The sequence below is a fragment of the Coenobita brevimanus genome, chromosome 48, assembly GCF_032717465.1.
Source record: "Coenobita brevimanus isolate Jiangsu-jjx chromosome 48, ASM3271746v2, whole genome shotgun sequence".
In the NCBI taxonomy this organism is placed as follows: Eukaryota; Metazoa; Arthropoda; class Malacostraca; order Decapoda; family Coenobitidae; genus Coenobita; species Coenobita brevimanus.
The window spans coordinates 16,356,372-16,379,768 of NC_137001.1; positions in this window are offsets into that span (position 1 = coordinate 16,356,372).

Here is a 23,397-nt window from a genome sequence, read left to right on the forward strand (position 1 = left end):
AAATGTTCAGGTAATGTACTATCATGGACGAAAGTATCGCTCCACCCAGCTGACAGAGAATTGTGAATAATATTGGTAACATTGTTGCCCACCTTCCTCCCTCTCTCAAGTCACGCCCCTTCCTCCCTCACCCTCCCTCTTTCTTCCTCGTCTTGCGTCTCTTATAACCCCCTCCCGTAGCTTAGCCCAAGGGTTTAGCCCACACCACCACAACCATGAGGCCACAAATCACACCATAACCTCTCTCTCTCTCTCTCTCTCTCTCTCTCTCTCTCTCTCTCTCTCTCTCTCTCTCTCTCATCGAAGGTATTATATATTTATGCGTTTTTCCCAAAGCCTCTTCGTAAAATGAAATATCAGATCGTTAAATTACTGCAGCATTGTTATATATTTACACGTTCACATTTATCATTCTATTAAAACCTGGATGAATATAAAGTTTCATCATCCGTCTGAAGATGAATGTTTATTTACCAAATATTCTATAATCTAAGTCAGTTTCAGTTCAGACATAACTATAATTACGTATTCTCATATCTCAGTGCAGTAGTATTGATTTGAGCCAGTATATTCTAATACCTGCAGTAAACCTGTATTTCACTGTTAAAGCTTACATAAGCTCCAAAAGCCTATTTAGTTTTATATATATATATATATATATATATATATATATATATATATATATATATATATATATATATATATATATATATATATATATATATATATATATATATATATATTCACTTGTCATGCTCTCGTATACATACGCGAAGGTCTAAGTAGGGCTGAACCTGTCGTGTAACAGCATTAAAGAAATGGCTATCGTTATGTAGGTTTCATTTCCTTCCAAATTTCTATTTATTATAAATAAACACCAAAACTTATGTTTACAGAGATCGATTCGTCAGCCAAAGTGTTTGTTATGTTTCCTTTGACATCACTCATTTCCATCTTTCATTCATCTTATACCGTATCCCCCAGCCAATTTGTGTTGCAATTGCATATATATTTAAAAAAATAGGAAATACGGAACTACACTTCAGTAAAAGATAATTACTGGACTGAATATATATACATTTACATCAAAATCAAGACGGCTTTGTGGTATCATAACAACATAAATGTTGGTGATGACGTGGATGAAAAGAATAATCCAGCATGAAACTGGGGTATTTTGAATGGAACAGTGGACAGGAATTACTGAATAAAAGAACATGAGGCGCCAGAGATCTGTAAGACAAAGCATTCTGAGGATGGAATAAAAGAGGAACAACTCTACGACAATCAGCAGAATACAGAGGAATAATCTTGATGTCCATGTTTATAAAACGAATGCATTACATAACTGGTAAGTTTCCTTGCCTCTATATAATGATGTGTGTCCGAATAGTTGTTAGAAAGAGGCATTATTTGAATAATGATACTACAGTAACAACAACAGGTACTATTACTACCACTACTACTACTACTACTACTACTACTACTAATACTACTGATGATGATAATGATGATGATAATGAAAATGATATTGATGGTAATAATAATAACTTAATAATAATAATAATAATAATAATAATAATGATAACAATAATAATGATAATAATAATAATAATCTATCTATCTCTCTATCTATCTATAGCCCGACGCCCTAATCCCGCAAAGGGTGGCCGCAGACAAAACGCCTCGAAGTCGCTCTGTCACCCACCATTTGACTATCCCTCCCAACTCACCCCCCCTCCCTCATATACCTCTCAACTCCATCCCTCCACCTCGTCCTCGGTCTACCCCTCCCTCTCCCTCCCTCCACCTCACCTACATACACCCTCTTAGTCTTTCATTCTCCATTCTCTCCACATGTCCAAACCACATCAGTGTATTTCTCCTAATCTTCTCAACCACATCCACATCCACCCCACAACGTTCATTCACTTCTTCATTCGTCAACCTGTCCCTCCATGTCACTCCACATGCTCCTCTCAAGTAACTCATTTCCACTGCTCTCACTCTTGACTTGTTCCCCTTTTGCAAGGTCCACGCCTCGCTTCCATACGTCAGGGTAGGGATCACAATACTATCATGGAGTGACTTCTTAACTTCCATGCTCACCTCCCTATTTCTCATCACTGCTTTCATTGAACCAACAACCTTCCTTCCCTGCTATACCCATTCACGCACTTCATCCCCCAAAGTTCCATCCTTACTCATCACACTACCCAAGTACTTGAATGCACTCACACTCTCCATATCCTCACCATTCAACCTCACTGTACATTCTGTGACTTCATTCCTCTCAAACACCATAACTTTACTTTTGTTTACATTAACTTTCAGCTTCCTCCTAATACACACTGTCCCCAATTCATTCACCAAACCTTGCAACTCCCATTCGTCTTCACTCAACAATACTGTATCATCAGCAAACAGCAACACCGGAATCTTCCAAATCTCACCCTCACTCATTAGAGCCACCCTCACATCTACTGCCCTACCCTGCACCTCTTTTACAACCCCATCCATGTATATATTATACAGCCATGTACACATCACACAACCCTGTTTGAGTCCCACATTGAGATCAAAGAACTCACTCAGCTCACCATCCACTCGCACCGTAGCCCTAGCTCCTTCGTACATAGTCTTCACAGCATTCAACAATTTCCCATCCACTCCATATATTCTTAATACCTCCACATACCTTGCCTATCTATTCTGTCATAAGCTTTCTCCAAGTCCATGAAGGCAGCATACACTTTCTTTCCCTTCTCTAGATACTTCTCCACTAAACATCTTAGAACAAGTATCTGATCTACACACCCTTTTCCCTTCCTAAATCCTCCTTGCTCTTCTCCAACTAGCTCCTCTGTCATATGCCTAACTCTATCAATGAGTATTCTACCATATATTTTACCAGTGACATACTTCTCTCTCCCCATTTCCTTTATATAAAGGAACAATTCTACCTGATTTCCAGTCCTCTGGAACCCTTCCCTCTTCCCATGCCAATCTACACAACTTCCATATCCACGCCACAAAAATCTCACCCCCATACTTCAGCATTTCAGCACACTCTGTCAATTCCTGGGGCCTTTCCCAACTTGATCCTCTTCATTGCTTCCACTACTTCCGTCCTACTGATCTCTTCCTCCCCCCTCTCATCTCTTCTTCTCCCAGCCATTCCGCAACTACTTATACTCGCATTGCTGTCACTCTCTACATTCAACAAATCCTCAAAGTGCTCCTTCCATCTCCTCAATATCTCTCTCTTCTCCACCAACAATTTATTATTCCTATCTTTCACTCCCCTACTATTTCCCCTTTCACACTGCATTACACTCTTTACCTCCTTCCAAAACTATTTCTTTTTATCCCTCCATTTCACACTCAGATTCCTCCCAAGCTCTTCATCCACTTTCTTCTTACTCTCCTTCACCAGTCCCTTCACCTCCCTTCTCCAACTCACATATACCTCTCTTTTCTCTCTCTCATCTTCTCCCCTACCTCTACTCGCTAACCATTCACTATATGCCTTCTTCTTTTGTTCCACAGCTCGTTTCACATCATTCCACCATACTGTCTCTTGCACACCCTTGCATCTCCTCCTCACTCCACAAACCGCCTCACACGCTGTGCCTATCTCTTCCGTAAATATCTTATATACGTCTTCCACCCCTTCAATCTGCTGTAGCTCATACCTTCCCAATCTTTCTTCCACTATGCTCTTATACTCTGCCATTTTCTCACTATCTTGCAAATTCTCCATTCTTCTCACAGGAGCTTTTTCCTTCTGTCTTCCCCTTCGTCTCCTCAACCATTTTCTTTGCAGCTTTACCTTGGCCATCACTAAGTGATCGTCCGACACTCCATTCCCCCACCCTCTCCACACTCTTGCATCCAACACTTGTCTTCTCATTCGCTCATCCACACACATGTAGTCTATCATTGCCTTTCGTTCAACAAGTTCACCATCCATTCTCCTCATTACTCTCCATGTATACCGGTGGATCATCATATGTCGAAAGTAGGTGTTGGCTATTGCCAACTCCTTACCAGCACAGATGTCCACCAAAGCACTACCATTCCCATCTACGTCAGCTGGCACACCCCACTGACCAACCTCTCCATCCACTCGTACATTGCCAACTTTGCCATTCATGTCTCCAATCAAAAGCACTCTCTCGCTCCTCTCAGATTTGTCCATATATGCTTCTACTCTCGCTCAAAACTCATCTTTCATTCTTGCCACTCTGTCCTCTGTTGGAGCATACACACATACAATCCCCATGCTTGTATACCTTCTTTCATCCTCACCCATACAGTCCTTGCACCCACTGTTCCATACTCTCTTATATTCTCCTTCCACTTCATGCTTATCATCAGACATACTCCCTCTCTTGCCCTCTCATTCTCATTAACTCCCGCACATAAACCTAAACCACATTCCCATTCTCTCACCCTTTCACCTTTGCATTTAGTTTCAGTCAATCCACATATATCCACTCTTGCATCCTCAAGCACCTGAACAATATCTCTCTCTTTCACTTCATCATTCACTCCTCTCACATTCCATGTTCCCACCCTCAGAATGTCCTTTGTCTTCCTTAGTCGTCAACGTATGGTCCGTCCTGGTCCGAGGTGCTTTATTCTCTTGTTTACTTAGTTCTTTTTACGGGGTGGGGCACTAAACCACCAATAATAATAATAATAATAATAATAATAATAATAATAATAAATGATAATCTATCTATCTATCTATTGCCAGACGCCTCAATCCCGTTTGGGGTGGCCACAAACAAATCGCCTCCAAGTCGCCCTGTCCCCCGCCATTTCACTGCCCTGCTCCCAACTCACACCCCCCTCTCTCATATACCTCTCCACCCCATCCCTCCATCTCATCCTCGGCCTCCCCCTCCCTCTTCCCCCCTCCACCTCACTCACATACACTCTCTTCGTCAGTCTTTCGCCCTCCATCCTCTCCACATGGCCAAACCACCTCAGTGTGTTCCTCATAACGCTTCCTATCACATCCACATCCACACCACAACGCTCCTTTATATCCTCATTCGTCAGCCTGTCTCTCCACATGACTCATCCATATTCATAGCATGTAAGGATGTTGAGAAATATAATTAGCAAACTGATAAAGGAGTATACTGATGCAAAATATATATAATAATATTCAGAAACAATATAAGGATGTGTTACAGGATAAACCAAAAATATCCAAGGTGGTAATCGAACCTGGAACCTTTCAGCTGCCTTTTTAACACTTAATAGCTCTACCATACCAGTGTCCGAATGTGCAAATCTAATCACTTTGAAGGACAGCCTTGTTCTAAAAATATTTACCATCTTTCAAGTTTTTGTTTTATGGACTGTTTGGGTCAAGGATGTTTAGTTAAAATACTCAAACAATAATGTGATATTACAGTTCTGAATTATAAGGGACAACATTAACATTGCTTGTATTTAGTCCTCCTCTTTATATTAAATATTTACAAGGTTCCTTAGCCGTTACACATATACCTTACTTAATGATTCATAAAGATGTTAGTTTCTTAAATAGGTTCATTGGTTGGTGTTTAGTTTAATGGTGTGGGAACGAATCTGTTCATCGAAAAACACGCTGCGATTATGAGGTGGATATAATAGTCCCCGTTCATGGCCCAGCTGAGGATCGACTCCGGGCCTCTCCTCTGCGATTCAGAAATTCTGTTCAGCAACAATAACCCCTTCCTGGAGAGTTTATTCTGTAACTCTTCCTTGAGAGAGAGAGAGAGAGAGAGAGAGAGAGAGAGAGAGAGAGAGAGAGAGAGAGAGAGAGAGAGAGAGAGAGAGAACTGGGGTGCGGGAAGGGGAGAGATGGAGGGAATTACAGTGTTACCAATAGAGACCTGACTCTTCTTTTTCACACTTGCGTCAGGACTTATGTCCACGATAGTACATATTTAGACAGACGCCTTGGTAAGCGTTTGAGTAAGAGATGTTGTAAGTGTTGGTGTAAGTGTTCAAGGAAATTGGCAGATAAGTGTCATTAGTGTGAAGAGTACCTGTGTGGTGCTGTGTGAGGTGCGGTAATGTGAGGTGTGGCAGTGTGAGGTATGGCAGTGTGAGATGTGGTAGTGTGAGGTGTGGTAGTGTGAGGTGTGGCAGTGTGAGGTGTGGCAGTGTGAGATGTGGTAGTGTGAGGTGTGGTAGTGTGGGGTGTGGCAATGTGACGTGTGGCAGTGTGAGGTGTGGCAGTGTGAGGTGTGGCAGTGTGAGGTGTGGCAGTGTGAGGTGTGGTAGTGTGAGGTGTGGCAGTGTGAGGTATGGCAGTGTGAGGTGTGGTAGTGTAAGGTGTGCAGTGTGTGGTGTGGCAGTGTGACTTGATTTACTTTGGGGTGTAGGTGTTGCAAATGAGTAACCCCGCCTTGTCTGGCCGAGCAGACTCGTCAACCGCTGGAGAGTAATTGCTCCAGCAAGACCATAGCAGGCTCCACATCAATCCATTATTTTTCTATATGGCTGCCACTCAGCTTTGTAAATGGCTTCCAGGGTTAGAGGTAGTCATTAGGCTTGTCATTCAGCGTAGTTTCACCTTAGAAAGAAGTAGGCAGCCTACACTAAGTGAGTAGATGCTGGTCGCAACCACCTACCACAGTGGGGTCTGGTATGGTAAGGAATGGTGGTGATAGTTGTGGCAATGTGAGTGTGTGAAATGGTAAAGTGTTTTTGACTGATCTGAGCAGCTGAGATGTATGGGGCGAGTAGGGTGTGTTTGAATCGCGGCTGCTGATTGGCCGCTGATTATTTAAATCTACACCTGTCTTATTTTAACTCATACATATCTATTTTTCTAAACTGACTTCAATACAAGCTGCCAGATTAAATGTGGCATAATTTCCGAAACTGAAGAGTTCAAAATTAGCTTTAAAAGTGTAATGTTATCAAAGAAAATTAAAGTTGATTACAAAGTTTCATAAAACGATGAGTGACGTTCGAAATACATTATCCACCCACGGTGTACATCCACGTCCGCATGTTTCACTACATCCACCCACGGTGTACACCTACGTCCGCATGTTGCGCTATAGTATCCACCTACGGTGTACACCTATGTCCGCATGCTGGACGACAATACATTCCTCCATTTACTTCAATGATATCATCGGCGGCCAATCAGCAGCCGCGTATCAAACACACCCTACTTGCTGCATACATTTCAGCTGCACAGGTCAGTCAAATAGACTACAGTATGGGGTGTGGCAGAAGACAAACCACACTAATCTAATATACTATAGCAGTAGCAGTGTGTGTGTGTGTGTGTGTGTGTGTGTGTGTGTGTGTGTGTGTGTGTGTATTTTGGGCAGCCGAAACTACACACTCAGATCGCACTAAAATTGGCACAACAAATCCCAAAAAATTCGCTGATGTAAAAAAAAAAATCGGTCCCATCACGATTGGAAAAGTTTTACTATATTTAACCCCTACACCGCGGGCTTGTTTACCAATGACTTGCGTGTGCCGTGGGGTTATTTGGGCTCCGACAGACTCTCAAAAAATATTTGCCAAAAATCAGTTATTAGTCCTAGAATAATAAAATTACATATGCTTATGGTACATACCTTCAGCTTTCTCCTGGAATGATTGTTGAGCCTTCGTCGGTTACCGTAGGACTTGTGGAGACCTCTGAAGTAGGGTAACGAAGTCTCCACTTTACACTTCCCGACAACCCGTAATATGATTACCACAGCCAGATACAAACACTATAAACACTATTCTACAATTTTCAAGTAGTTTGGGATCCATACTAAAAAAAAAAACACTGTGAAAGCAATGGAAATTACGAGCGCGTCTGATCGTCGCACTGGCACTAGTTCGCTCTCGGTAGTCTGTCATTTATTATTCATAAAACCCCTCACACTTTATATTTCTATTACTATATAACACTTATATATATCTACAGTCTTTATCCATAAGTTTCCTTCAGTAGTATTAGTTTATTGTCACTGTAGGGATTCAATTTCTTTCAGTAAAATACGTAGCATTCACTTCTCGTCCTGTATACTGGCATTGAGAGTGAATGTCACTTTCATCTTCACTCTCATAACTCATAGCATTCAGACATGCTAGAGTGAAACTTTCACTTTCATTACTCCTAGGGTATATACTCGTATTCTTATAATACTACTCATTAACATTTCTATTTACGTTCTCTATTTTATTTACGTTATTTACATTTCTATTTTATTTACACTGTGTTATGCACTGTCACTTGAAATAACTTATAAAACTATTTTCCATTGTTCACGTATATTTACATTCATTACTTTCACTTGCTGTTTACACATTATTTACACATTATTTACAATTCCACTTGCACTGTTTTACTCAATAGAAAGATCGTAGTCACTCTTTTATCAATTGTCAGCCCTTTACCTCTTTCCACACGAGGTTTAGTAGGGGGTAAAGGTCACAGGGCCATTTGCAAGGGGGTGAAAAAAGGCCTTGAAGTCAGCAAGAAGAAGCATACGTACTCTCGCTTCGGAAGATGAGAGTGAACTGATAACGGAGGACCAGCATGGAGGCCTGCTAGGGGTTATTCAGAGTTACCAATATTACTTCTTGAAACAGCTAAGTCTAGCACTGATATGATTGGCAGGAAATCTAGACAATACATTATAAATTAGGTAGTTCCAGGTGAATGTAAATATCACTTAGGCTTCTCCCTTCCCTCCTTACATGTATATTTATTACGAAAATAGATTATACGGCATATTTCAAGGGGAAAAAAACAGCGAAAATTAGCGAACGAGTGCACGTGAGGTGTTGTCAGGTGATAATTAGCCAATTCCAGGTGTATGGCACTCTCACTTACCTTATTTCTTTCTTGTATATATTATTTGGTATAAGAATAGGACATAGGGCTTATTTCAATGGATGAAATCAGTGAAAAATTCCAGGGAAGATTTACTTAGCATAGCACTGCCGGGCAGGCGAGAGGATAGGGTAATGGAGGGGGGGTAGGGAGGGGAGTCAAGAACGGGGAGAAATGGCTAAATTGTCAACAATGGATGGGAGTACAGATGAGATTAGGAGTGCTGACTAGTGTTGGACATTGGCAATACTGATAGATGATACAAGCCCCCACTTGGAAGCCCGGGTGAATTCAAAATAACACAGAATCACAAAAGCGACGCCCCGTGGTATGATCCCTTGCTCCCAAGCGTCACGGAAGTGACGCCTCGCGGTGAAGGGGTTAATGAGCGATCACATTTTGACCAAAAAATGCTGCTCCCGGAGCCCGGCATAGGATCTCCGTAGAATTTTTTGCCCAGAGGAAGAACTAAAATAAACTGTAGCAGTAGCCGTGTGTCTGTGTGTGTACTTCGGACTTGCGTTTGGACAACTTGGGTTCCATTCCCGAAGCTGCAAATAACACAATCAATTGGTTAGCTGCAAGAAATCCTAGTGACAATGTTACACTAGAACGGCACATAAACGCGGGAGCCCTCCGCTGGAGCAAGTGCGAGGGGCCCGAAGGGCCCACGAGCACTTGTAAGTATCTAGGGAATAAGAAATCAAGTAATAGACACATTCCACATCAAATGTGTGGAATGTGTCTGAGCGAGAAAGGTTGTAATTTGTGTGTGTGTGTGTGTGTGTGTGTGTGTGTGTGTGTGTGTATGTGTGTATGTGTGTGTGTGTGTGTGTGTGTGTGTGTGTGTGTGTGTGTGTGTGTGTTTGGAGGGTACATTTGGCTCCTTTCTTTTCCATGAAAACCTACTAGTACCACAGGAAAGCAGTTTTCAGGGAAATTTAAGAAAAGGTATAACATGCCACGATTGGCCTTATAGCTGGCGGGAAAAATGGTACTCTGTTTTTGGCTATGCGGAATTATTTTCGGCTGTTTTAAACTAATTTTGGCACTTTTTGAAAAATATGTATAAAGACTGGTCCCTCACGAAGGCAATTTTCATGATGGTTTCATATTATGACACGCCACGAATGGTAAAATTGCTGAGAAGAAAACAAGCAGGGAAATACTAGAAACCATTTGAAGCAAGAATTTTGCACACCAAATTTTGGCTGAAATACAGTGTTCTTGCTCGCTTCGCTCCTTTGAACAGTGAATATGGCTTGATGGTGTACCAAGTAGCAGTGTGAGGTATGGTGGTGTGAAGTGTGGCACTGTGAGGCGTGGAAGTGTGAGGTGTGGCAGTGTAAGATATGGGAGTGTAAAATGTGGGAGCGTGAGATGTGGCAGTGTGTGATGTGACAGCGTTAGGTGTGGCAGTGTGATGTGTAACAGTATTTGGTGTGGCAGTGTAAGATGTGGCATTGCGAGGTGTGGCAGTGTGTGGTGTGGCAGTGTGTGGTGTGGCAGTGTGAAGTGTGGCAATGTCAGATGTGACAATGTGTGATGTGATTGTGAGATGTGTGGCTATGTGTGGTGTGGCAGTGAAAGGTTTGGCAATGTGTAGTGTGGCAGTGTATTTATAACAGAAAGAGGTGTAGCAGCGTGCCGCACAGCAGGTGTCAATGTCTCATAAGAAATACCAAAAAGCTAAGGTACAAAGGTGATGTGGCAGTAGGTAAATCAGATGCAACATGTCGTTTATCAAGCAGATGTTGCTTCACAGAGCACAGGTGTGGCAGTGGGAGGTGCGGAGGTGTGGTGTGATAAGTAAGCTTTGAGGGTGGTGTGGTGTGGCGTGGTGTGATAGCGGGAGGGACAGGAAGTGCAGGTGCGGTAACCGACCCTGTAATTTAACCCAACAGCTGTGCATTCTCCGCTCTAATGATTACAAGAAAATCCTGCATATTGCTTGCAAGGGCTGTCCTCTTAACCCCTACACCACGGGCTTGTTTACCAATTACTTGCGTGTCCCGCGGGGTTATTTGGGCTCCGACAGACTCTCAAAAAATATTTGCCAAAAATCAGTTATTAGTCCTAGAATAATAAAATTAAATATGCTTATAGCACATACCTTCAGCTCTCTCCTGGAATGATTGTTGAACCTTCGTCAGTTTCCGTAGGACTTGTGGAGACCTCTGAAGTAGGGTAACTAAGTCTCCACTTTACACTTCCCCACAACCCGTTATATGATTACCACAGCCAGATACAAACACTATAAACACTATTCTACCATTGTCAAGTAGTTTGGGATCCATACTAAAAAAAAAACAGTGTGAAAGCAATGGAAATTACGAGCGCGTCTGATCGCCGCACTTGCGCTAGTTCGCTCTAGGCACTCTGTAATTTATTATTCATAAAACCCCTCACACTTTATATTTCTATTACTATATCACACTTATATATATCTGGAGTCTTTCTCCATAAGTTTCCTTCAGTCGTATTATTTTATTGTCACTGAAGCCATTCTATTTTTCAGTCAGAAAAATACGTAGAGAGCCACGGATTCACTCTCACTGTTATAACATAAATTATTTGTACTCATATTCTTATATTACTAATTACTTACATTACTATTTACATTTTCTATTCTATTTTCAATATTTACCCTTCTATTTTACTTACAATATGTTATTCACTGTCACTTTCTGTAAGATGAAACTATAATACACTGTTCAATCATATGAACTGAACATCCATTGCTTTCACCTGCTATTTACACATTATTTACAGATTATTTACACATTATTTCCAAATAATTCTGCTTCCACACTTGCACTGTTAGAACTGCTTCTGGCTGTGATAATCGAAGAAGCAGGTTACACAGAGGGGAACCTGGCATTCAGCGCACTGCCAAGAGGTGCGTTTATGCTCAGGTGTGTGGCGTGTGGTATGCGCACATACCTGACACCTGCGAATCGCAGCCTTCCTTTTCCCTGTGGCAGGCATTAGCTCAAGTCTGTGCCGATCCATATACGCCCTCTGCTCAAGTCGGTCGGGAAGTGTAACTGGATGGCGCCTTGGAGTTGCTGCTTGCACCTTACCATATTTTTCCAGCAGCTGCTGGACACAAGTCCTGGCGAACAACCTCAGGGAGAAGGACTTGGGTGGCTTGACCTTCATCTTGTACAGGATGAAGGCGTTCAGCATCGTCATATCTATGAGATGCAGAAAAACTTTCCTGTACCACCTAGTATTCTTCCTGAGGCAGTCGATCTCACCAATCATCATGTCGGACTTGTCCACCAGCCGCATGTTTATATTATAGTCCAACACAGCATCAGGTTTCATCACAGGTTCGCCTGTCCTACGGTCGACCTTCCCACTGTCTCTCATCTCCCCCTTATGTACGGTGGTGAGCATGTGCACGACTCTCTTGTCATGCCACCGTATTGCCAGCATCTTCTCAGACTTGCATAGGTGCACGTCTCCTCGCTGCGAGTTTCCCGCCTTTGGGAATTTGGGGAAGTTGGCACGATTACTTTTCACAGTGCCACAGGAGCCAATGCCGTGCTCAGAAAGGTATTTGGCAAGTTTTGGTGCTGTATAGTAGTTGTCTGTATACAGCACATGATTCCCACCAAAATACTTTTCTAGGAGCACTTTCACTACACAGCCTGAGAAGCCAAGGGGGTGTGTTTTATTGAGATCAATAGTGCTGGCTGAATATATGACGAAGTCAAGGATGTACCCCGTCTTACAGTCGCACAGTACAAAGAACTTAATTCCAAAGCGATGGCGTTTGCTTGGAATGTACTGGACAAACCGAAGACGTCCTCTGAACAGAACCAAGGACTCATCAATGACAACCTTCTGAAATGGGTGGAAGAATGACATGAACTTATCCTTCATTCTGTTCAGAATCTCCCGGATCTTCCAGAGTGGGTCGGTTTGGGAAGGTACATCATTATCGGCAAAGTGCAGGTTTCCCATGATGTTCCGGAAGCGATCTCTGGCCATGTACTTGTTGAAGGTCGGTGAGGGTAGTAAGGGGTCCATGGACCAGTATTCTTCCAACTCATGCTTCTTGGAGTGTGGCATAAGAAGCATGAGGGCAAAGAACACATACAGCTCCTGCACTCCCAGCATGGTCCACTGTTGCATCTTGGCTGCACCTGTACCACTAGCAGCACGTTGTGATTCGAACCTGTTGGTCTCATCACATATGTGCTGCATGACTTCGTCATCTAGGAAGGCCAAAAGGTAGTCGACACACTCAGCATTTTCGTCCATAGTGAAGGCAGGCTGAACTCCTGACGAGCTCTCATCGAAAACCAGGTTTTCGGGGACAAAATCTGACCCTTCCGTCCACGCGAAGGCGTCCAGGATTCCCTGGCGTGGCGGTGGAGGGATGGTGGTGGTGGTGGTGGTGGTGGAGGTTGGCTGAGAGGGAGGCTTATCTCGGTCAAGGTCACTCGCATTGACCCTAGGTTGCTGTACAGCACTAGCAGCCCTTACCCTACTAGCTACACTACTTCTCACTCTCTTAGATCTACCTCTACCTCTACGGCCGGCCTTCACTGTTGATGCTGGTGGTGACTCCGATGACGAAGACTCCGGAGATAACTCAGCCGACGATGATGACGAGATGAGTAAAGCGGGGCTTGGGGAACGGGGAGGTGAATGCTCTCGTGACTCATGGCGGGCTGGGTCACGTGGGGGCATTGTTCTGGGGCTAACACGCCGCCTTTTCACTCCCTTCCCAAATTCTCTTCCTTCCTGCACTAAAGGCTCCTTTCCCCTGGAGCTAGACACAGATTCACTGGTAGGAGCACTTGTTGTCGCTGTTTCTGGCGCGATAACTTCACCCGGCTCATCACACGATTCACCGGAATCGTCAAAATCGCTGTCCATTATTATCATCGAAAATTCAGCAAGTTCTCGTGCCACTGCAGAGTCACTGAGGCCTTTCCTGCTTGCCTCAACACTTTTCTTGGGGGTAGAGGTCACGGGGCCCTTTGCAATGGGCGCAGAAGTGGCAGAAATGGCGGGGCACAAGTGCGACATGTTGTCTCTGCAGTGGAGGACAAGGAACTAAATGCCGCGGCTTATCTGAGAAGGGAAGGGTTGACAATGACACTTTAGGCTGACTGCTGCTAACTTACAGGCTAATTTTTTATAGGTAGAAAATCTCGGCAATAAATAAAGAAATAGGTAGTTCCAGGTGAATGTAAATGTCAATTAGGATTCTCCCTTCCTTTCTGATATATTTTTTTATTACAGACATCGATTACAAGGCATAAATCAAAGGGGAAATTACCGTGGTAATGTAGCGAATGAATGCACGTGAGGTGTTGTCAGGTGATAATTAGGCAATTTCTGGAGTATAACACTATCACTTACCTTTTTTTTTTTGGTATATATTATTGGGTAAAAATATAGGGCATAGGGCTTATTTCAATGGATGAAATCTGTGGAAAGAGAAGGGGGAAATTTCCGTAGCGCAGCGCGGCGTGGGAGGTGAGAGGAGAGGGTAATGGAGGGCAGGTAGGGAGGGGAGTCAGGAAGGGGGTAAAATAGCTAAAATGTCAACAATGGGTGGGAGTACAGATGAGATTTGGAGTGCTGACTAGTGTTGGACATTGGCAGGACTGATATATGATACAAGCCACCACTTGAGAGCCCGGGATAATTCAAAATAACACAGAATCACAAAAGTGACACCCCGCGGTATGATCCATTGTAGCCGAGCGTCACGAAAGTGATGCCCCGCGGTTAAGGGGTTAAAGCAAAATAAAGTAAGTGGAAGGATTTTACTTGAAAAATAAGAGCAAAACTCACGTCAAAACTGTCGCATTCTCACAGTGAACACCTCACGTTATGTCAGTTCAATTCTTCCATTTCACCAGTTGACATGATTGTAAAATATTATATTTCTTTACAGAGGCCTTAGTCACAGAGGGGCTCGTTAAACACAGATCACTGACCTGGCCCCCTGCCGCATCCCATCAGGCTGCCCTCTCTCCGTTCCACACCACTCTAATCCACAGGCCTCTCCACCTCACTGCACCTCATTCTCGGTCTTCTTCATCTACCTCCTTCCATCTCTATCACTCACAATCTCCTATTCTTGTTTTACTCTAACTTAGCCTCAAATTGTCGTCTCTCTGTTTTAAATTCTGAGTAATAACAATAAATTAACTCTTGATCATGGTCCTAGCCACGAAAAGAGCTATGGGAAGGATGTAGAGCCGCAGCAATGTGTATTTCCTCCAAGACTTATGTGGAATATGCTGCAAAAAGGCGAAAATCTAGGGCAAGTTCAGATGACAAGCGTATAGTCAGTTTTTCACTCTCCATTTCCTCCATACCAACACCTTCAGTATTATCCACGTCAGTACCACAACGTTTCCATGCACCCCTATTTGTTTGTCTGTCCTTTGCGTAACTCTACAGGTACATGCTCTTTTCGGATATATTTCTCTCGTTTCAGTCATTATTTCTACCTTTGCAGCCAATTTCAAAACTTCACTGCCACACGTTAGAGTGAGGACCACAAAACTGTCAGGGACTGATATATTTCCTATACCCTCTTGACGCTAACTTAGCCCAAGTTTTCGTCCTTTCGCAGCCAGTTTCTCATAAGTGAAAAGTAGAAAAGGACAATACTACAGCCCTTCGTCCTTACCATAGCACTGCTTCGTGACTAGCACTGCATTCTAGTGCTAACCCTTTATCACAACTGAGCATTCAAGATGGAGAGAGGTCAATTTTAGGCCAAGATATAGTAAAAGGAGTATACCATGGCCAACTTCCTTCTTCCTTGTCCTCACCCTCATTGTACAACTCCCTGCAGATAAAACTGACACAGGCCCGTATTCTCGTCGGGTAAGGAAGCTCCCTAACACCTCTTCCTTAGCAGGCGGTGGCTCAGTCCCACCGACATGTCGTAAAAATACCCCCCTCTCATACCAATACACCAGTCCTGTATGAGAAAGCCTTAGCATGTATTAAATACGGACGGTGGGTGTTAGCGCCGAAGTGGTGACATGTAGAGGGATGTATGATATGTAGGAGGACTACCGGGCCTTGAGAGCAGGCTTGAAGCCTATGCCCAGAGTCGGACACATAAATATATATATATATATATATATATATATATATATATATATATATATATATATATATATATATATATATATATATATATATATATATATATATATATATATATATATATATATATATATATATATATATATATATATATATATGTGGAACTGGCTCGTTAATATCGCTTGGGAAAAGGTGTTAGGGAGCTTCCTTAACCTACGACAATACGGGACCGTATCTTCATTATGGTTGTTGATGGAGGGATGGAGTGGAGAGGTATGTGAGTGAGGGGTGTGTGAGCTGGGAGCAGGGCAGTGAAACGGCTGGGGACAGGGCGACATGGAGGCGATTTGTTTGTGGCCACCCCTTACCGAATTAAGGTGTCTGGCAATAGATAGATTGATAGACATAGATATATACCTGATAAAGATGTACTGAGTCACAGTTACCTGTAAATACTGTTGTAATTTTTTATCTGCTTTTCGGAGTAATCACAGACAATTCAAGCATTAACCTCTATTCCAACTTCTCCTACCCTCCCATCGCTTCACCCCGACCTGTCACACCAACACACACTCCACTACCATTATTTGTTTGCACTCCCGCCCTCCCTCGAAACCCGTCGGTCAGAAACGACTGGGCCTGCTCTTCCTAGGGCCAAGGCGGCGTTCACACCACTTTTAATGCAAGAATTTACCGATACTCCCAGTTCTTCATGTATGCAACAGGTTAACTCTGGAACCTTCTGCCTCTGTCTGTATTTCCCCCTGTCTATGACCTCCAGGCTTTTAAACGCAGTGTGTCCAGGAATTTCAAAATGAACGGATCTTGATTTTTTTTTCCTAGGAGGGAACAACATTGCCGATTTTTGGTCTTTGGTCCCTACTTTCTTGCATAAACAAATTTTGCGTGCGCGGGAGGTGCGGGTGGGAGCGATCACATTTTGACCCAAAAATGTCATTCTTTTATTTGTTTTTAATTTTTTAAAAATTATCGACAGAGGAATGAAGTGGCACATTTCCATCTTGATCTGTCTACCTGTCTATTTATCTGTCTATCTCTCTGTCTATCTGTTTGTCTATCTATTTGTCTGTCTATCAAGTCATCAATCCAGCTATCCATACATCCATCTATCTATCTGTCTATATGTCTGTCAAATCATCCATCAGTCCATCTATCTATCTGTCTATCAAATAATCCATCCACCTATCCATCCATCCAAATATCTATCTGTCTATCTATCTATTTATCTTTGTATTAACCATTATCAAATTATCCATCTACACATCCGTCCATCCATCCACCCATCCATCTATTTATCTGTCTATCTGCCTGTCTGTCCGTCTATCCATCTTAACATCCATCTGTCTATCTGTCTATCTATCTATCTATCCATCTATCTGTCTATCAAATCATCTATCCATCTATCCATCTACCCATCTATCTATCTGTCTCTATCTATCTGTTTATCTGTCTATCATATTATCTATCCATCTGTCCATCCACCCATCTATCTGTCTATTTATTTGTCTATCAAATAACCAGTCCATCTATCCATCTATCTATCTGTCTATCTATCTACTATCTATCTATCTGTCTATCAAATCATCCGTCCACCTATTCATCCATCCATCTATCTATCTGTCTATCTATCTGTCTATCTATCTGTCTATCTATCTGTCTATCTATCTGTCTATCTCTGTCTATCTCTATCTATCGGTATGTCTGTTTATCTATGTACGTCTATCAGTCTGTCTGTTTATCTGCCCAGCTGTCTAACTCTGTCTAATTATCCATCTATTCATAGTTTACCGTGTGTGTGTGTGTGTGTGTGTGTGTGTGTGTGTGTGTGTGTGTGTATATTTTGGGCAGCCGAAACTACATATACAAATCGCACCAAAATTGGCACAAAAATCGCCAAAAATTCGCTTATGTGAAAAAACTTGGTCCCATCACGATTGAAAAACTTCTTACTATATTTAATGAGCGATCACATTTTGACCCAAAAACGCTGCTCCCGGAGCCCGGCATAGGATCTCCGTAGAATTTTTTGCCCAGAGGTAGAACTAAAATAAACTGTAGCAGTAGCCGTGTGTCTGTGTGTGTACTTTGGACTTGCGTTTGGACAACTTGGGTTCCATTCCCGAAGCTGCAAATAACACGATCAATTGGTTAGCTACAAAAAATCCAAGTGACAACGTTACACTAGAACAGCACATAAACGCGAGAGCCCTCCGCAGGAGCAAGTGCGAGGGGCCCGAAGGACCCACGAGCACTTGTTGCCACTATAGATAAAGGTGTGGCGTTTCTCATATTATTATCATTTACCACAAGAAGGAATATGATGATGTCTGAGAACTATATACGCTTTTTATGTATGTAAGGGTATAGATAGATAGATAGATGAATAGATAGACAGATGCATACATAAATAGATAGATAGATGAATAGGGGGATAGATAGATTGATAGATACGTGGATAGATAGATACAAAATAGATAGATAGATGAAAAGGTGGATAGATAGGTAGATAGATAGACAGATAGATAAATAGGTGGATAGATAGATGGATAGATAGACGGATAGATAGGTAGGTGGATAGATATATATAGATAGATGAATAGGGGCATAGATAAATGGATAGATAGATAGATAGATTGTGGATGGATAGATAGATAGATAGATGAATAAGTAGACAGAAAAAGCTATATATATAGATAGATTGATAGAGATAGAGGAATAGCTGGATAGGTAGATAGATAGACAGATAGATAGATAGACAGAAAGACAGATATGTAGGTAGACAGATAGATAGATAGATGAATAGGTGGAGATAGAGATAGATTGACAGATGAATACGTTAACAGATAGATAGATAGATATATAGGTGGATGGGCAGAGATAGAGATAGATAGATAGATAGATAGATAGATCGACATTAGACAGACACAGTATAGATATATAGAGACAGAGGCAGATAGAGAGATATATAGATAGATATATAGATAGATAGATTGGTAGGTGGATACGTGGATAGATAAATAAATAGACTCTATTGATACATACATAAAGACATAGTATAGTTATACAGAGACAGACAGACAGACAGACAGACAGATAGATAGATAAATGGATTGAGAGGTAGACAGAAAGATAGAGAAAGAGAGAGACAGAGAGACAGACAGACAGACAAACATATGGATAGATAATTGATAGATAGGTAAATAGACTGATACATTAAGTGTCATGAAGAGAGAGAGAGAGAGAGAGAGAGAGAGAGAGAGACAGACAGACAGACAGACAGACAGACAAAAACAGAGACAGACAGACAGACAGACAAAAAGATAGATAGATGGATGGATAGATAGAAAGATAGATAGATAGACAGGTAAATAGAATGATACATAAAGGGACATAGTAGAGAGAGAGAGAGAGAGAGAGAGAGAGAGAGAAATAGACAGACAGACAGACAGACAGAAAACTGAGAGAGAGAGAGACAGAGTTGGATAGAAATACAGAGACTGATACGTACATAAAGACATAGATAGATAGATAGATAGAGACAGAGACAGACAGAAAGAAACACAGATAGAGAAAGAGATATAGAGACAGATAGATAGATAGATTCATACGTCCATAAAGACAGACATACCGATAGTATATAGAGAGAGACAGAGAGAGGAAGAAAGACAGATAGATAGCTAGAAAGGTAGAGATAGATGTAGAGAAAGATAGATTGATAGAACCACTGTCTGACTCTCTTCTTCTTCATTTCTGCAACATTCGCGGCCTTTCCTCTAACTTTTGCTCTGTTAAGCACCACCTCTCCTCCTCTAAACCTCACCTTCTTTTTCTGACGGAGACTCAGCTGTTTGAGGCAACCGACAGCAAACCCTTTTCTGTATCCTCCTACTTTCTCTATACTCATTTCAAAGCCAAAGGTGGCTGTTGTGTATACATACGCAACGACTTATCTTGCTCTCGTGTTCCTGAACTTGATTTTTCTGAATTCTCCACACTCTGGCTTCGGCTTTCCTGTCATTCTCTGACTAAATATATCTGTGCTGTTTACTTATCCCCTAATTCTACTGACTATCAAAAATTCTTCGACTATCTTACTTCTACGATGGAACACATTCTGTCCATTTCTCCTTTCTCTGAAATCTCCATTCTTGGAGATTTCAATGTTCACCACCACCTTTGGCTCTCCTCTCCTTTCACGGATCCACCTGGTGAACAAGCCTACATCTTTTCTATCCTTAATGACCTAGAGCAGCTTGTACAGCACCCTACCCGTATCCCTGACCGCCTTGGAGAGAGCTCCAACATACTTGACCTCTTCCCCACAACTAATCCTTCTGCTTACTCTGTTAATCTTTTCTCTCCGTTGGGCTCCTCCGATCACAACCTTATTACCTTAACCTGTCCTATCACTACGGTACGGCCTGTGGACCCTCCAGGGAAACGTCGTCTGTGGCATTTTGGAGCCGCGAACTGGGAGGCCCTCAGGCAGTACTTCTTTGATTTTCCCTGGAATGATTATTGCTTCCATGGCCGTGAGCCATCTGAGTGTGCCTTGCGCATTACAGAGGTTATTCTCTCGGGCATGGAAGCATACATTCCTTTCTCATATCCTTTGACTAACGCAAGAAAGCCTTGGTTTAATCACGCTTGTTCTAATGCTGTCCGCAACAAGGAGAAGGCCTACAAAAGGTACCGGAGCCAACCCACCCCTGAATCACATCATCTTTACGTTTCTGCCCGGAATCGTGCTAAGTCTGTTCTTCGCTTTACTAAAAATAATTTCATCCATACTAAATGCTCTCAACTCTCCAACTCGAATTCTTCCCGCTCCTTCTGGCACCTTGCCAAAAATCTTTCTAACAACTTTACCTCATCATCCTTCCCTCCTCTTTTCTACTCTGATGGTTCTGTAGCTATTTCTTCTACTGATAAAGCAGATCTCTTCGCACAGACTTTCTCCTCCAATTCCACCTTAGACGATTCCGGTGCTGTTCCTCCATCACTTCTCCCCTCTGACTTCCTCATGGCTGACATTAAAATTTCTTCAGTTGATGTATTTTCTGCCATCACTGGCCTCAGTACTAACAAGGCATATGGGCCTGATGGGGTCCCTCCTGTTGTTCTCAAGAACTGTGCTTCTGTGCTTACACCCTGCCTAGGCAAACTCTTTCGCCTTTGTCTGTCAACTTGTACCTTTCCTTCTTGCTGGAAGTTTGCTCTCATTCAGCCAGTCCCAAAGAAGGGTGACCACTCCCAACCCTCCAACTATCGTCCAATTGCTTTAACGTCCTGTATTTCAAAAGTTTTCGAGTCAATTCTTAATAGAAAAATTTTAATGGCATCTTTCCTATCACAACCTTCTTTCCGATCGTCAGTATGGGTTCCGTCAGGGACGCTCCACTGGCGATCTTCTCACCTACCTTTCAGACTCCTGGTCATCCTCCTTTCGGGACTTCGGCGAAAGCTTTGCCATTGCACTTGACATCTCAAAGGCTTTCGATCGAGTCTGGCATAAATCTTTAATTTCCAAACTGCCCTCCTACGGTTTCTATCCTTCTATCTGTGCCTTCATCGCTAGCTTCCTTTCTGGTCGTTCTATAGCCGCTGTTGTAGACGGCCATCGTTCTTCTCCTAGATCTATCAACAGTGGTGTTCCTCAGGGCTCTGTCCTATCACCAACTCTCTTCCTTTTATTCATCAATGATCTTCTAAGCTGTACATCTAACCCTATCCACTCATATGCTGATGACTCCACCCTTCACCTTTCCATTCGGTTCCCGGAACGCCCATCTCAACAGTTACTTCAAGAAACAAGGGATGAGGCTATGGCACACCTAATGTCTGACTTGGCTCGTATCGCTGACTGGGGTAAAAATAATATGGTTGTCTTTAATGCATCTAAGACTCAGTTCTTACACCTATCAACCCGACAAAATCTTCCACAGGTATACCCATTAATGTTTAATAATATTCAGCTTAATCCTGCATCATCCTTGAACATGCTTGGGGTTTCATTTACTCGGGACTTATCTTGGCAAGACCATATTACATCTCTTGTAAAATCTGCTTCCAAGAGATTGGGTGTGCTAAGCCGACTCCGCTCTTTCTTTACCCCTGCACAATTGTTGACTCTATACAGGGGTTTTATCCGCCCCTGTGTGGAGTACAACTCTCATGTGTGGGGAGGCTCCCCACATACAGCTCTTCTCAATAGGGTGGAGTCAAAGGCTTTTCGTCTCATTAACTCTCCTCCTCTTACTGACTCCCTTCAACCTCTGTCTCTTCGCCGCACTGTTGCATCTTTATCTCTTTTCTATCGCTACTTTAACGGTCACTGCTCCTCTGAACTGTCTGCTTGCATTCCTCCACCTCTACGACGGGCGCGTAGCACCCGTCTGGCAGCAAACTCTCATCCCTTTTCTGTCCAACTCTCTAATGCAAGAGTTAACCGTTACTCCCAGTCTTTCATTTATGCAACATGTCAGCTCTGGAACTGTCTCCCTCTATCTGTTTTTCCTGCTGCCTATGATCTCCAGTCTTTGAAACGCAGTGTGTCCAGGCATCTCAAAATGATCGGATCTTGAATTTGGCTCTCTATTGTATTTTGTTTTTCTCTTGGAGGGAACTGTTACTGCGGGCCATGGCCTTTGGTTCCTTCTTCCTCGCATAAAAAATAAAATAAATAAATAAAGTCAGACATAGTAGATATATACAGAGACAGACAAACAGATAGACAGAGAAAGAGAGATAGATATAGATTGATCTATGGATAGACAGATAAATAGGTAGACTGTAGACTGCAGACCGTAGCACCAGTCGAGCAGGGCAGTACTCCAAAGTTGGATGGAAAACTGATGACAGGTAGAGCTGGAGCTCCCGTTTCATCAGCCCTCGGGACTAGTTCCTGACCATCCCCCCTTGCTGAACTTTTTCAGTGTCTCAGTAACACAGAGAGTAGGCCAGCATGCTCTCAAATACAAGTTACTCTAACTGTCAACACCAAACTACATGCACAGTACACACTACACTTCCTTTTCAAAATTTAAAAAGTAAAATGGCGACAACTACCCATGCCTTGGAGTTCCCAGGGAGTGGGGGGACCATAAATGCCCCCATCCGCCCTTCTCCCGGTGACGACTCAACCAGATGCCTGGAACCACTGTCTGACTCATTTCTTCATTTCTGCAACATTCGCGGCCTTCCCTCTAACTTTCTCTCTGTTGAACACCACCTTTCCTCCTCAAAACCTCACCTTCTCTTCTTAACCGAGACTCAGCTGTCCGAGGCAACTGACAGCAAACCCTTTTCTGTATCCTCCTACTTTCTCTATATTCATTTAAAAGCCAAAGGTGGCTACTTATCTTGCTCTCGTATTCCTGAACTTTATTCTTCTGAATTCTCTACTCTCTGTCTTTGGTTCT